This window comes from Protopterus annectens, chromosome 14.part0 (genome assembly GCF_019279795.1).
Source record: "Protopterus annectens isolate FY-2018-M chromosome 14.part0, PAN1.0, whole genome shotgun sequence".
NCBI classification, from domain to species: Eukaryota; Metazoa; Chordata; order Ceratodontiformes; family Protopteridae; genus Protopterus; species Protopterus annectens.
In genome coordinates this window covers 304,686,168-304,703,973 of record NC_056748.1, presented here as the reverse complement: position 1 = coordinate 304,703,973, position 17,806 = coordinate 304,686,168, and positions in this window count along the sequence as shown.

Below are 17,806 nucleotides of genomic sequence, written 5' to 3'. Positions count from 1 at the left end.
CACAGGCCTTGCCCAGATCAATGTCTGCTGTATATAGGGTTTTATTCTTATCTAAAGCCTTAGTGACATTTTAAAAGAAGCTCACTGGTTTAGGCAGGTAGGTGAACACTTCACAAACCTAAACTGATTTGGATTGATAGATTTTTATGTTGTCAGTGTCTTTGTTTATGAAATCATTAGTGATATGTTACACAATCTTTCAGAGAAGTCTAGTCACGTTTATTAATCGATACTTGCTAGCATTAGTAGTGTTGCCACCTTTATGAAGGACAAACAGTGCTCTTCATACCTCTCAAACCCTTAATGCAAGAAATCTGGACAAAGCCTAAAATAATGGTGTGAGAAAGGCCCAAAAGTAGGGACAAATTTTAAATATTGCTCTTGACACTATTCTACATGTATAAGGACACCTTACAACCATCTGCCAGTTCTATCAACAGGGGCCCTGTATCCTTTAAATACAGGTGCAATGACACTATTCTACATGTGTAAGGACACTCTACACCCACTGATAAGTTCTACATACAGGGACCCTGTATCCATTAATTACAGGCATAATTACACTATTCTACATGTATAAGGATACCCTACACCCAACCATGACGTCTGCATACAGGGACCCTGCGTCCGTTAATTACAGGTGTAACAACACTATTTTACATGAATAAGGACACCCTACACCCAGCGATCAGTTCTGCATACAGGCATCCTGTATCCATTAATTACAAGTGTAATGATGCTATTCTACATACATAAGGACACCTTACAACCAGCTGTCAGTTCTACCTACAGGGACCCTGTATCCTTTAATTACAGGAGCAATGACACTATTCTACATGTATAAGGACACCTTACAACCAGCTGTCAGTTCTACCTACAGGGACCCTGTATCCTTTAATTACAGGAGCAATGACACTATTTTACATGTATAATGACACCCTACACCCACTGATAAGTTCTACATACAGGGACCCTGTATCCATTAATTACAGATGTAACAACACTATTTTACATGAATAAGGACACCCTACACCCAGCGATCAGTTCTGCATACAGGCATCCTGTATCCATTAATTACAAGTGTAATGATGCTATTCTACATACATAAGGACACCTTACAACCAGCTGTCAGTTCTACCTACAGGGACCCTGTATCCTTTAATTACAGGAGCAATGACACTATTCTACATGTATAAGGACACCTTACAACCAGCTGTCAGTTCTACCTACAGGGATCCTGTATCCTTTAATTACAGGAGCAATGACACTATTTTACATGTATAAGGACACCCTACACCCACTGATAAGTTCTACATACAGGGACCCTGTATCCATTAATTACAGATGTAACAACACTATTTTACATGAATAAGGACACCCTACACCCAGCGATCAGTTCTGCATACAGGCATCCTGTATCCATTAATTACAAGTGTAATGATGCTATTCTACAGGTATAAGGGCATCATACACCCAGCTCTCAGTTCTAAATTCAGGGACCCTCTACCCGTTAATTACTGGTCTAATGACACCATTCAACATGTATAAAGACACCTTGCATCAGTTCTACATACTGGGAACCAGTATCTGTTAATTACAGGTGTAATGACACTGTTCTACATGTATAAGGACACCCTACGCCCACTGATAAGTTCTACATACAGGCACCATGTATCCATTAATTACAGCTCCACAGGCTAGCAAAAATGGATACGGTACACATACTAAACCTAGAGTACTTGATAATAGTTTTCACTCTTACTCACAAACACTGGCTACTGTACAATGTATGCACTGTACCTGTGTACTATGTATGTATTCTATGTTCCAAATTTCAGCTGTACACCACAAATCTATTACCGTTATTTTTAAATTAGTATTTTCTTGTTTGTTCTCTCCACTGTAACTGCTGATGTGCTGCATACCACTGTTAAAACATGTCTATTGTAATTTGTGTGTATACTGATCATGTCTAAATATCTAAATGTATCTGTAATTTTTCTGTGTGGAGCTTTTCTCCCCAGGGCCTCTGCTGAAAAAGGGCCTTTTCAGCTCAGTCAGACACCCCCGGTTAACAAATGTAAAATAAAAAAAATAAAAAAAATGACACTATGCTACATGGATAAGGGCCTGCTACACCCAGCTATCAGTTCTACATACAGGGACCCTGTATCCATTAATTACAGGTGTAATGATACTATTCTACATGTATATGGACATCCTGCTAACAACTCTACATACAGGGACCCTGTATCCATTAATTACAGGTGTAATGACACTATTTTACATATATAAGGACACCCTACACCCACCAATAAGTTCTGCATACAGGGACCCTGTATCCATTAATTACAGGTGTAATGAGAATTTTCTACATGTATAAGGACACCGTACACCCAGTCATCAGCTCACCCTACAGGGACCTTGTATCCATTAATTACAAGTGTAATGATACCATTATGCATGTATAAGGACACTCTACACCCAACCATTTATTTATTTTTATTTTTATTTATTTTACATTTGTTGACCGGGATAGTCTGACTGGATGCATGTCCATTTTCAGCGGAGGCCCGGGGAGAAAAGCTCCAAGGGTAAGCAGATACAGCATTACATAATACCAGCATTACATATTACAAACAGACTATTTACAGAGATTACATAAGTAAGCAAGTTAAACAAGTTCCACAGGTTACAGTTAGTCCTGAGCACAAGTCAGGATTAGATTAAATTAAATTACACAGTAAACTGGTTAACAGATTTTTACACATTCGAGTTAGCCAGGCTTGATACATTGACATAGCCAGTTAAGTGACAAATGTTGTTTGAGTCTAGTTTTAAATTGACCTAAGGTGGAAAGTAAGGTAATATCAGCTGGAAGAGAGTTCCAGGATCTACTTACAGAGTTTGCAAAGAGAGAATCACCGGCTGTGTTATTAATTTTGCTAGTCTGAATTAGTAGTTTGTTAGAGGATCGAAGCGGTCTAGGATTGTTATAGGGGGTGATAATATTTTTAAGTGCAGAAGTATTGTCCGGATTATAGAGGATTTTATAGGCCATAATAAGTTGGTTATACTGGATTAGGCTAGGTAGTTCAAGCCAACCAAGCTGATTTAGATTGATGCAATGATGTGTCCTAAAAGGCAGCCCAGTGGCAAACCTGGCAATGTGGTTGTAGCAAATTGAGAGTTTGTTAAGGACAGTCTTGTTCAGAGTAGAGGGGATGCATACAGAAGGGTTGAAAGAAGGTGAAAGCGAGCTATGGCAATTTTAGCTGGAGGGGTTAGGAAGGCTTTTATTCTGTTAAGTGACCCTAGTTTTTTATTGATGGTTTTGATAGTTTGGTTAACATGTAGGTCAAATTTGAGATTATTGTCTATGATGACACCTAATAGTTTTGTAGATGGGTCAGGGGAGATTATTGTGCCATCATTTGATTTTATGGTAAAGGTGAAAGCGGCAGACCTACGTTTTGGTGAAAATAACAGCATTTTAGTTTTTTTGGGATTTAGGATCAGACAATGTTCAGAAAGCCAGTTTTCTATTGTATTAAAGGTGGTCTGGGTAGCTGACCATAACTCTACTGGAGATGTGGCTGAGCAAATCAGAGTAGAGTCATCAGCATATTGGATACAGCTGACTTTTGGGATGGCAGTATAAAGGTCGTTAATGAAGATGGAGAACAGCAAGGGCCCTAGTATAGAGCCTTGTGGTACTCCGAGGGTGTTAGGTAGAAGGTTAGAGAGTTTGTTCTGCCAGAGGACAGCCTGCTGTCGACCATTCAGGTAGGATTGAAATCATTGGAACTCTCCAGTATCTAGACAGAATGTTTGCAGTGTGTGGATTAAAAGTTGGTGATCACCATATCGAATGCCTTGGAAAGATCCAAAAAGAGGGCTGAGGATATATAATTATTGTTGCGATTATGGTTTATGGTGTTAGTAAAGGCTAGGAGGGCTGAAGTAGTGCTGTGATGTGGACGGAAGCCATGCTGAGTGTCTGCCATAAGGCAATTTTGGATTAGGTGGTGCATGAGTTGTCTATGAATACATTTTTCCATAATCGTTGCAAGTGGAGAGAGTATAGCTATTGGCCTATAATTGGAGAATTCAGTAGAGCTGCCTCCTTTGTGAAGTGGGATTACATAGGATATTTTCCAGATGGTGGGAATTTTAGCTAATACTATGGTTCGATTGATTAGTATTGAGACGGGGTAAGCAATAGCATCAGCTGATTTTTGTAGGTACTCGACAGGGAGTTGATCAGCAGAAAGTGTAGTGGGTTTTAATTTTTTGACCAAGGTACGGATAAGTGAAGTGGCGACTGGTTGGAAGTCATCAGTTCTGCATACAGGGACCCAGTCTCCATTAATTACAGGTGCAATGACACTGTCCTGCATGTATAAGGACACACTACACCCACCCATCAGTTCTACACACAGGGACCCTTCATCCATTAATTACATGTGTAATGACACTACTCTACTGTGGTCTGGCAAGCTGCCTCAAGGTTTCCAGGGATCATTTTTGTTCACTCAACCTCTCTTTCCCCTTTCCTTTACAGCCTGTGTCCCATTGCTAGTGTACTCTAACCCAGCAGTTTAATGCTAAAGACAAGGTCATTTTTATACATTTATCTGCCTACGCCTTTACTATAATTGTGATGCTATTCACCAAGAAGGACAGCTGCATAGCCTTCCTTCATTGATTTTTTTCCATTCCCCTGTATACTATTCATCCCTCTACTCAAAGTAAAAAGGTATTTTATTTAAAAGGAAAAGAATTATGGTTTACTGAAGCGAGTCTAGCAATACGGGGTTACCTTAGAGACTTTCCACTAGTGCTCAGTTGTATTAGCCTATTGATTGGTTCCAGCCGATATGTTCAACAAATAGTATTTCTGCCCACTCCGCTCGCTACGCTCACTTTGCTCCCCTCCCTGCCCCCATATCCCACATGCCCCCAGCACACCTACACTTATTCTAGCCAAACATCCCCCCCATTACAATCACAACCAACCACACCTGCAGCACCAACTCTAACCACACCTCCAGCCTACCATCAACCTCCAACCTCGAGTACCATGATCCTACACACTCTACCTATACTCTTTGCATGCACCCTTCTTGCACACATTGCATCTTACCAAAACACCATTATACCCCCACCAAACAACTTCCACTGCACAACTACAGTCATCACCACTCATGTCACACCATCACACTACTCATACACCTCTCACAACAAATACACCCCTGTGCACAACCCACTTAAGCTATCACCTCCAGCACACAAACAAAAAGCATCCCTAATGCCTTACAAACTATCCCTCAGCCTACTTTATCTGTCACTCACTTCACCTAAACAAAAAGCTACCCCAAAACCTAAACTAATTTTCTCATTACTAAAACTAATGTTCTCAGCCATAACAATACTTGCCCTCAGCGGGGACATCCACCCAAACCCTGGACCCCACAACTCCTCCACTGATAGTCAGCCTAACAACCTCACCCACCTTCAAATTACATGACCTCCTTATCTTAAACCTAAATATCAGAAGTATAACCAATAAAATCCATGAACTCCATGCTACCATAGACTTATACTCCCCTGATATTATTATTCTAACAGAAACCTGGCTCAAACCTCACATTACCAGTGAGCAAATTCTCCCTTCAGGCTACAATATCCTAAAACAAGACTGGTTGCACAAAAAAGGGGGTGGTGTAGCTGTAATGTATAAACAGAATCTTAATATTCAAATCCTAAACTTATTGCCCCCCCAATTGACAAAGAATAAATAATCTATACCAACCTAAAAGTAAACCAAGACAATACCATTAACATAATAGGATGCTACTTCCCACCTGGCAACAATATCCCTCCACTAGAAATCCTCAGCTGGGTAAATCATCACCTTCCACAAGAAACCATAATATTAGGTGATTTTAATATAGACTGGCTATCCTGTTCCAACCACCATCCAGCCCACAATCTAAATCTTCATGGTTTTTTCCAACTTATCCAGACACCCATCAGAATAAATAAGAATTCCAACAAGCATTCTACTCTTGACTGGATACTAGTCAGCAAGAGCCCCCAATCATACACAGCTGGCTGGCTACCAGACAGCCTCAGTGATCAAACCCCAACTTTCCTACTAAAAAACACATATCAGGCGAAACCAATAACCTATCAGCAAATACATAATAAAGTAAACTTTAACCCTGACAACTTCATCACAGCCCTAAAAAACTGCAACTGGACTCCACTAAAATACATCAACCTTGATGATGCTGTCCAATTTTTCAATATCACCTTCCTTAAAGTCCTAAACACCCATGCACTTACAAGATTTACTAGAGTTAAAGCCCAGTCCTCCCCATGGCTACAAAAAGCCACTAGATCAGAAATGAAAAACCGAGATAGAGCCTGGAATAACTGGCGCAACACAAAACCCCCTCTGATAAACAAAAATTCTGTGAATTATGTAACAAAGTTAAAAAATTAATAAAACAGGACAAATTCCTATATTACCAGTCTGCCCTGAACTCCACCCAAACCAACCCTAAACAATTCTGGTCAACCATCAACTCCATCCTCCACCCTGGAAAAGTAGGAACCCCTCCACCAAACAAAACAAGCTCCTCTGAAAATATTGCCACCTCTTTCAACACTCAATTCACACAAACCATTCTATCACTAGCAAAACAACACAGTCCCTCTCCCCTACCCCCTCCAACTACACCTAGTAACATGCCCACTGCATTCGCTGTTTCTCCTATCCCTACCTCCAACATAAAAAAACTCTCATCGAAACCAAAGCCCACAAAACTAACAGCTGACAACCTCCCAGCTGAGTACCTTATAATTGCAGCTGAAGCCCTAGCCTACCCAGTTGCAATCCTGATTAACCGATCTTTATCTGAAAGCTATGTCCCTTCACAATGGAAAATATCCCACATTATCCCCCTCCACAAAGGTGGGCCCTCCACAGAATTCACCAACTACTGGCCCATAGCAATTCTGTCTCCTCTATCAAAAATACTTGAGAGATGCATTCACTCTCAAGTTCTAAACTGTCTCCTTACTAACAACCTCCTATCTAACACACAACATGGTTTCTGACCATACCACAGCACAACCACTGCCTTACTTGCTTTCACTAATACAATCCTTCAACAGAAAAGCAATGGTTATTTCACCTCTTCATCTTTCCTAGACCTATCTAAAGCATTCTGCATGGTCTCTCATAAACAACGTATCACTGTCCTTAATACACTATCCTTCTCTCAATCTGTCACAAACTGGTTCCAGAGCTACCTGACTGACTGCCATCAATCCATTGTTTGGCATAATGATATATCCCCCCAACTCCCTGTCTCAAAAGGAGTTCCCCAAGGATCCATCCTTGGACCCTTACTCTTCTCCATATTCACTAATAATCTAGCCTCTGCTACCAAACAGGCCACTCTCATAGAGTACGCAAATGATTCCACCATCATCTGCTCAGCCCACTCCCTACCTGAACTTCAAAAGACTACACAGGAAGCTTTTTCCTCAGTTGAAACTTGGCTTTCAGATGCACAATTAATACTTAACCCAAACAAAACAAAACATATCTTCCAACCCACCAAACACAATCTAAACACCCACCAATTTAATATTAAAGCCAGTGACAACACCATTATCCCACCAACAGACCACACCAAAGTACTTGGAGTTGAAATTGACAATAACCTCAAGTTTGACATCCACATCTCATTAACCATAAAAAGTACACAAAAAAAACTAGGAGCTTTATACAGAAATAAGTAATTCCTCACCAAAACAGCCAAAATTTCAGTTGCTAATAGCCACCTTATCTCCACCCTACTCTACGCCTCTCCAATATTTACCAAACTAAGGCAAAGTGAGTTAGGTAAACTCGAAGCTTGCTACAACAAAATAGCAAGGTTTGCCACTGGCGCAAACTACCATAGCCACCACTGCACCTCACTTACTGAACTAGGCTGGCTAGAACTCCCTCACCTCCTTCAATGGTATCAACTCTCACTCACCCACAAACTACTAAATCATTCTCTAAAAGTCCCCTCCCTCCAAAATCTACTCCAACCCTATTATACCACCAGACCACTACGCTCCAGCAACAAAAATCAATTACAGGTAACTAGAACCAGGAACTCTGCCTGAGAAGCTCTCTTCTCCTACTCCATAACAAAATTATGGAATACCCTTCCTCACACTATAACTTCTGTGTCATCACGTACTAACTTCAAAGCTGCTCTAAAATCTCATCTAAAAGAGCACTGGGCATACCCCTGTAACAAACCTCTCTAACATCTCTACCCCAACCTCTCTAATCCCTTTCTTCTACCCCTCCAACTACCTCAGATTGCAGCTAAATACATTGTTTGTAAACCTATATCTCAGCTGTAATCTTAGCCACTGTTATTTAAGGGTAATAGCTGCTAGCTCAGCTATGAAAATACTTGCTAGTCTTTATGGCACCAATGATATAAGTGTTGTACCATTTAATTAAATACTTAATTTCATTTTGAACTATAACTGTTTACTACTATTGTTAAACAAAACCTACCTATACTTCTTGTAACTTGTAATTGTTGTTTTAATTGTTGTTTTTTATTGTGGAGCTTTTCTGCCTGGACCCCCGCTGAAAAAGGACCTGTGTCCAGTCGGATTTTCCCGGTCAACAAATGTAAATAAATAATAAATAATAATAAGTGCACCCTACCCCCAGCCATCAGCTCTACATTCATGGACCCTGTATCCACTCGTTACACTTGTAATGACACTGTTCTACATATATAAGGACATCCTATACCCATCCATCAGTTCTGCATTACGGTACCTTCTATCCAATAAGTTAGAGGTGTGATGACACCATTCTTCATGTGTAAGGATACCCTACACCTAGCCATCAGTTCTACATACAGATACACTGTGTCCATTCATTACAGGTGTAATGACTCCATTCTGCATGTGTAAGGACAGCCTACACCCAGTCATTACAGGTGTAATGAGACTATTCTACATGTATAAGGACACGCTACACCCAGCCATGCCAACCTCTGTTTCTCAACTCTTTTCTTGGGCAGCTGATATTTTTAGTTCCCCTGACTTTCACTGAACTTATTTTTTCACATCTGTTCCAAGTGTGTTACAAGCCTATAAATAGGGCTCTTACAACTGTATACATAGCCTTATTATCATTTTCTGCAGATATCAATCTCCACTGAAAATTCAGTTTCTTGAAGTTTGTTACATTAACTAAAACATTGACTAAATATATAAAAAATAGTTGCATAATTTTCAGTTTGTGGTAAGAGAAGCCCGAGTCAAATGGTTTGCATATAAATTACTCTAAAATTGCTACAGTCATCCTTGGCTTTCTGTTAAGTGTTTTTGATCTTGGACATACTGGAATAAACAATGAGTGCCAGCAGAGGTGAAAATGGTCATATTCAACTTGATGAGGTGCTAACTGCACTGGTTTCTGGCTTGGTACTGACTTTCATTTCACTGAATGAGACATTTAAATGCTGAGATGTTAAAAATGTCTTATGCATTTGAATGTATGTATTTATCTGAATGTGTTAACCAGTGTAATATACTCATGCATTCATTACAAAGTAGCAAAGTCAGATATTGTCTAGGTGCACCATGTGGAGAGACAAGACTTGGCTTGATTGTTTGGGGGTAGGTATGCTGTTTCATGAAATAATATGTGTGTCACGTTCTACAGAATTCTGCTTAGTTCTGGAAGTCACAGTCATAAGGGAAGGTTGGACAAGAGCTTATTGCAGCCTTTTTTATTAAATTACCACTGTTTTTTTAACAGTTTTACTTTTTGTGGTTGGTGACACTGGGATTATAAATGACTGTCACAATTTGCTATAGGTGACTTGAATTTAGAAGTAAGTTTTACAGATAATGGCGATATTCTGCTGTTTAAGCTGTTCTGTAGAGTCTGTGCAAGCCATCTGAAGAAGCAGTCAGCATTGTAGGAGATGGCTGCTCAAAGAATTAATGGGACTTGTTTAGACTACACAGTTGGACATTACAGGTAAGTGAACATTTTTATGTTCGGGAGATTCTAATTTAGACTGTATGTTATTGATGTCATCTCTTGTGTTTTGTTTTCATTATTGGAGAAATTTAAGTGAACAGTATCTATTTGATGTACTTATTTTTTCCATGTTGCATGGTTTATATAGTGTAAAGCTTTATATTATAGGTTCGATTCTTTACAGGTTGCTAGTTTCCCCTGCTCTGTGAGTGTGCAGTAATTTCAATGTGAAATTGTGTTAATAGAGGAGTGTTATCACCATTGCTAACTGGCTATTTTTTCATTGATTGCTTGGGAGCCTTAGTTTGTAGGAGGTTTACCATCTTCATTTTGCTTTGCTCTGCTGGTTTTAAGCTCAACTGAGAAGATGTGGTCATTGTTGAAGGTTTTAGTGTGGCTTATTAGTTATGTATTTTTATACAAAATTTAATGTGTTTTCCTTTTGTGGATAGTGACAATAAGTTTAGAATTAGTTTTGTTGAGGGGTGCTGTATATGAAAGTGATTATGGCCATGTTTTATTGCTCAGATACTAGGTAGGTTTTTTTGCTGGCTCAATTGAAATAACAGTCCACACAAAAATATGGCTCCAGTGAGACATTCTGGTACATGCTTACAAGCCTACTGTAGTATGCTACAGGTTAGTTGTACGTTTTTATGTATGACATTATTTAAATTCTCTTTCATTATTTTTGTCAAATCTTGAATTTGGAGTATATGTTGTAGGAAGAAATAAGTATGAATGATGCATTTGGTGTATAGTTGTGCCACGTTTTATGCCTAACTAGTAGATTTGGCGATAGTGTAGTGTACTGGCTCACCAGATGCACAGCACCAAGCACCACCCAAAACCCTCCCCCGTTGTTGTACGTCAGTTGGAACTATTGAATATTCATCCAGTGTCAATGAATAGCGGGATGCCCCAATTTATGAGAATGCTCAATCGAAAATAAAACATGCATTTCCAAACATAAAACATGTTTCTGAACTGTACAATGCCAGAATTTATGAGAATGTTCTATTAAAAATAAAGCATGCATTTCTGAACATAAAACATGTTTCTGAACTGTACGATGTCATGCCACAATTTCTGAGAATGCTCTATTGAAAATAAACCCAACCTAAGAGGCATGGACACACAGGGCTGCATTACAAGTATGTTTATTATGGTGACCTCCACCAAACCAGAAATATCCATGCAGTACACTACACTATCGCCGTCTCTGATATTTTTACATTGTGGCCTCATAGCACATAGATTAATGATGGAATTCTTTTGAGCAGAACAGTATTTTTTTCGACAGATCAACAACATAGATTTCTCTTCCTTCGTGTGTTAGGGACTCTGCAAACCAAAATCATTCAAATTACATTCCCGGAATACTTAAAGATCTGTTCTAAATGCAGTATCAGATATTATGATATTGATGTGTGAAGATACATATGAAAGTAACCGAGCCCCCAATGCCCTATACGTGGACTGCTATGTTTCCGTAAATTGTATATTTACTTGAAAAAGGTTTCTATGTGTTATATTTACTATGTGGTTCTGGTTAAAAAGATGAGTAGATAACTGTTAAATGATAAACTGTGAAAAGCGTATGCTTTTACATTTAAGGTGTTACTTGTATATTTGAATATGATGTTTTTACAGTACGGCCACATTAATTGCATGCATGATGTCACTGCCTAATATGAATAGCATGTCAATCATGCCTCATTTCATATGCAACTTTTCACGCCAAACACCGGAACCATGCCCACTCCTGCACAGAACTGAAGGTGAGCCAGTATACTACACTATTGCTGTAGATTCATAGGTTTATACTAGACTAATGACCGCCAGAGTCTTTACAAGTCCAAAATCATATATAACTTTTAAATATTACCCTAATTCACATTAGTAGGGGGAGAAACAGATTTTCATCAACATGCATTTCCTAAAGACTAAGAAGTATGAAACTCTAATGTCTGACATCACAGACTGAAGTATGAAACTCTAATGTCTGACATTATGTAATAACTGTAGTCTTCAGTGATTTACCAGTAAATCAAAACATTTTAGAATGAGAACGGTAATAGTATGAGGCAAATTCAGCGATAGTTGAGCGGTATGAAGTAGTTAATGACCAGTAATATTGCTTTCGTATTTTTTTAGTCTAATGATTTTTCTTGTGGTGTGGGTGGCAGGTATTTCCACAGATTTCCTTATCTGGGTGTAATTTTTTTCTTGTTTTTTGGTGGGGTAGTTGTTGCAATCATAAGTTGTATATCGGATTGTATTGTATTATATTAGTGGGGTGTAGGCAAGGGAAACATTTGTAAGGACAAGGTCAAACATGATATTTGTTTACTGAAGTTTGACTACCAGTAAAGTTTAACTGAGTAGGTGTCCATTTTTATCTATATAAAGTTAGGAAGTGAGTGAAAAGGGCAAGTAAGGAGGTGTAAGGTATGATTAGGAACTTGTTCATATTTAGAAATGTCATTACTCTGAGGTTGGGCAAAAACTGAGACCAATTGGGTAAGCATTATTTCTGAATGGTTTTGAAGGACTGAAGGGAGGGTATTGATCTGATGGATATAGGTAATGAGTCCCAGGCCTTAGTAACATGGTATAAATATAGATCATGCCCTGCAGATTTGATAGGGATGTGAACAGAAAGGGTTTTCCTCACTGAATCATAATGATGGCGTATGAACATAGTTATACAGAACCGTATTTAGTGCTAGACAAGCAGATTATTACTGGTTAATGTTGTAGGTGGGAAGAAGCTCTGTATATGTTAATTGATGGGTTAGTTCTAAACAATTTAGGCTTTCAGTACTATACAGTAGTGGGTTCTGAAAGGGGCATTTGCTGCAAATTTAGCCACTTTATTGCTCAAATTTTGCTTTTTATGCTGTCTGGAAGTTATTAAGAATGGGTGCTCCATAAACTAGTGAGGGGAGGTGCTAAGTAGTGGAGAGTGTAGCTTTTTCTGAGTTGGTGAGAAAGTTTTGAATCTGTAAAGCATTGCAAGTTTTTGTTGATTTTTTATGCATTTTTGTATATGCATATCAAATGTAAGGTTATAGGTTCATGGGTAAGGTATGTAAAAGGCTATCTGCTCTTGCAGGCCATTTTATCTAGCTAATTTCCCTTTTTGTTTTTGAAATAATCTAGCCCACTTGGTTATAGATTGGCCTTACCCATGGTTGATAATTTCATATTACCCTAATTAGAATAACTGGGATCATCCCATATATAATTTGAGTGGGCCCATGCCTAGGATAAAGCATTTAGGAGCTGCATCTGCCCATTAGTAGTGCAGGGGGCAGTTCCAGGGTAAATTTTCTGTTTCCCATCCATATATCTAAGTTGCACTTGAAAATGGACAGGGATCAGCTTTGTTTTATGTGGATGAGGAGTCTGTTCCACAGCAGCAGTATCCTATGTGAAATATACCTGTCCCTCCAAACTGTTCTATTAATGTTGCAGAAGAGGATTAGATGCCTAAGCAAAGTATTTCTGATGCCATTTGACTTACTGATGTGTAGTAAATCCATGAGTTATAGGTCAGAGGATGCCTTGTACGCCAGACACAGGTCACATCTTTGGAATCTGTAGGATACCGAGTATAGTGACAAGGGCTGCAGTCAGTCCATGAAGGATGTGTTGTTTAGGCCTTGCATCCTTTCAGTAAGGTATCTTTGTGGGAGCTCCAGTTGTTGCATGTGTCTGAACAGATACATGCCAAAGAGGGCATTATGTGCAATAATTGGCCCAATGAAGGCTGAGTAAAGGGGATCAGTGACATCTCTAGATCTAGACACAATCCCTTTGCTTATAATCTGTGCAATATAGAAGGGCTTTCTTACAACAACAGACATATGTTGGTCAAAACTTAAGTCACTGTCCACATAAGTTCCATACCCTGATGAGCTGTGTCAAGTTTTACGGGTGTATTGCCAGTGCAGTAGTTCCCAGGTGTAAATGACTTCCCAAAAGATAAAATAATGCATTTTTTGGTATTTACTTTTAGACCATGATTTTGACAGCAGTTATTTATTTGAGACAAGCCTCCATGCAGGATGCCCATATCATTTGAGGAGTCAGTGACTTCTCCACGATTGCATTCATCTGCAAACATAAAGGCCATTATCAACTTTTACCATTAATATTATTATTATTATTATTATTATTCAGTATTACTCACAATGATCTCATATCCTGCCTCATTATTCACTATTAAAAGTGAATTCCATAGTGTAATATTAAGTAAGAAGATTTGAAATGTTTTTCATTTCATTTTGTAACTTAACTATGTAATGCGGAGCTTTTCTGGTTCTCTGACAGTGTAGTACCTCGCGGGCGGTACTGCACAGGTTAGGGCATGTCCACATAGATTGGCAGGTCATCGTACATCTGAGTGACAGATGTTAGAAAAACACCTTTTACAGTCTGGTAATGTTTTTTATTTAACGTTATTTAAGTTTAATTTTAACAGCCATTTAATTCACAACTACCTGCCACAAAAGAAAAGTGACAGATGTTAGAAAAACACCTGAATAACCGCTAATTTTACAGTTAACCATTTAATTCACAACTACCATTCTCTGGCCTTTTTAAATGTATGTCACACTTTTGTAGGTATATTTCATTAAATAAAATTGGTTGTGGCATTTAAAATCATTCCAGTGTTTGTATTTTATCTTTCTGCTTTTTATTGCTTTATTGGATGATCGGAAACTAGACTTGTCTGATGTACATTTGCAGTAACTGCATTTGATTTGCGTTTTTTACCATTCCAATAAACTTGGTTCTGTTATTGAATGTCATTCCGGTGTTTGTTTTTGTGTTGTTTACCATTCTCTGGCCTTTTTAAATGTATGTCACGCTTTTGTAGGTATATTTCATTAAATAAACGTGGTTGTGGCATTTAAAATCATTCCGGTGTTTGTATTTCATTTTTCTGCTTTTTATTGCTTTATTGGATGATCGGAAACTTGGCTATGTGAAACTGACAAATACATTCTGATTCCAGATACAGAACTTGCATGATATGACAATAAAAGGATTTTTATTGCTTTATTTTATTATTAAACTTGGACATGTGAAACTGACAGATACATTCCGGTGACAGCTACATGACAGCTAATTACTATTAATGTAGCTTGGTAAGTTGTGGGAGTTTAGGGGCTGGGTTTGCTACTGCACATCCTGTGAGGTACTACACTGTTAGATAACTGCTTTTCTCCCCGGGCCTCCACTAAAATCGGGCTCCCTGAGCCTAGTGGACCTCCCTGGTCATCAAACTGGAAATAAAATAAATAAATGAATAAATGAGACAGCCCTGAGGGAAACGGTAGTATAAGGGGGTGGGGGCTAAGCATGAGTTGTTAGTTACAAAGCCATGTATGTTACAATTTCCTGAGTAATTTTTGGAGCTGTGCCAAGTTATCTGATATACTTATGAGTGTGGAGTCATCAGTGTATTGCATTAGGGAAGCCTGTTGTGTGGATCAGTGGAGGGTGCTGATGTGTTAAAGAGGAGGATACCAAGGATAGAGCCTTGTGGTACACTGGTGATGACTGGGAGGTATGAGAGAGGGCAGAGTGCCATTTTACTGACTAATACCTGTTGGACAAGTAGCTTTTGAACCATAGAAGGGTGCTCTGCGATAGACCTTGTGTAGACATTTGAAGTAGAATTGTGGTGTGGCAAATTGTGTTTGAAGGCTTTAGACAAGTATAGAAATAAGGAAGAAACTAGTTTGTCATTAGCTCTTTCTTTATTAACGGTATCTATAAGGGTTAGAAGGTCTTAGTTCTATGGGAGGTGTGGAGTACACAGTTTGATTCTGACTAGGGGCAATTGGCCTACTATTCTCCCATGAACCTAAGATCACTTTAGGTCTAAGGTTAGTGATGTCTGTTGAATTTTATAATTTGTGTAGATAGATAATATGTGATTGTTTCCAAAGAAAGTGAACATGGGATTCCTAGACTGACATATTTATAAGGATTGAGACAAGATAGGCAATGCTATTGGCTGTTATTTTAAGGTACTCACTTGAAGGTCATCAGCTGAAGCTGAGTATGGTTTGAGTTTGAGTTGTTTTACATGTAACGAGGGACCTGGTTTGAAGGTGAAAGTAGATGTAGTGATATATGGCTGTTGGTCAGGGTTGGGATTAGATGTGGGAATCCATGGTTAGGAACACTATACTATCTATGGAATAAGAGATGAAATGTGTTGCAGGTTTGAGTGTCAAGTTTTTGGGTAAAGGATTAGGGTTGAATTTTTGACCAGGATGCCAGATTTCTTTAATAGATTATTGGAATCTTTATAGGGTTGTGTTAGCTATTGTTCAGAGTATTGTTCTGGCATAGTTTTTTTGCCTTCATTTATTTGCTTTTTATTACAGATGTGGAGCATTCTGAAGTTTGAGATATTGTGATGTCTTGTATTTCTACCACTCTTTCCACACTTTTTCTTTATCCTGCATTAGCATTCTACTCTTTTTGGATAGGCAAATTACATTATTTGCTTTTAGTGTCTTCTTTCCAGGAGTTGTAAGGTTATTTAGAAAGTTGCATTGAATTCATTTAAAGCATCCTGTAAGGATAGTTTTTTTTTGGATATTTCAGTTAAAAGATAATAGGGTAGTACTGCATATGTCTGGGTTAAGCTTGGACAGGTTGCATGTTGTTTTATAAACATACCATTTAAGTAGATGCGTCAGATATATGGCTTAATTTCTTCAAATCTTTTAGGTTTCTAATACTGTTATGGGAATGGACTCCATTCCTAAGTCAGGGTATAGTTAAAGTTCATGAAATTAGTATTGCTTCAATCTTTGTTATCCAAAAGTGTTCTTTGTAGCACCCACAATAGGTCCAGAACTGATTCCTGCAATTCATACAGTTACATTAATGGGTAACATATCTAAAAATAACTTTAGTTTATATATATATATATATATATATATATATATATATATATATATATATATATATATATATATTTTTTTTTTCTCGATCATTTGCTCCTACTACTGCTATTGGAACTCTCTGGGCATTGTTTCTCCACATTGCTCTCATTTCTGCCTGAAAATCTTGAGGTTTTATGACTTTGTGTCTTGCTGTATGTAAGACGCTGTAATGGCAATGTGTAGCAATTTCAATGATCAATGCTACTTTTGTGTTTTTTAATGAACTACTGTATCTGGTGTTCCAGTACCTACTTTTTTGGACTTTTCATGATGGCTGATCCAATCTGATGTACACTTCATCATTCTCTGTAATACTTTGTGGTTCATGTTCCCAAAGCTTCTCATCCTACTTCTGTACTGTGGTGTTTGCACAATCCTCAATGGAACAGTCTTGCTACACTATAGTGTATTTCAGTGTATTGACCCTCTGCCATAAGTGTATCAAACCCAGTAACAAGGTATGCGACTCTTTCTAGTTCTTTTTTTACAGGACCTACATTTGTCTGCTTCTCCCACATGTTCAGTGGACTTGGTAAACCAGTGTGTATGTAGTCCACCATCCTGGGCTGCTATTATTAACTTTTAATCCTCTGGTTCATAGGATCATAGGAAGTTACTAGGCTATTGGCACTGAAGCCCTTAATAGCCTAGAGAAGAGTTTAGCCCATGTTTAGACAAGTCAGCACCCAAAGCCCCTGTCCAGCAGGGACACAGGTGGAATCTCAGGGGTCTAGTTTCT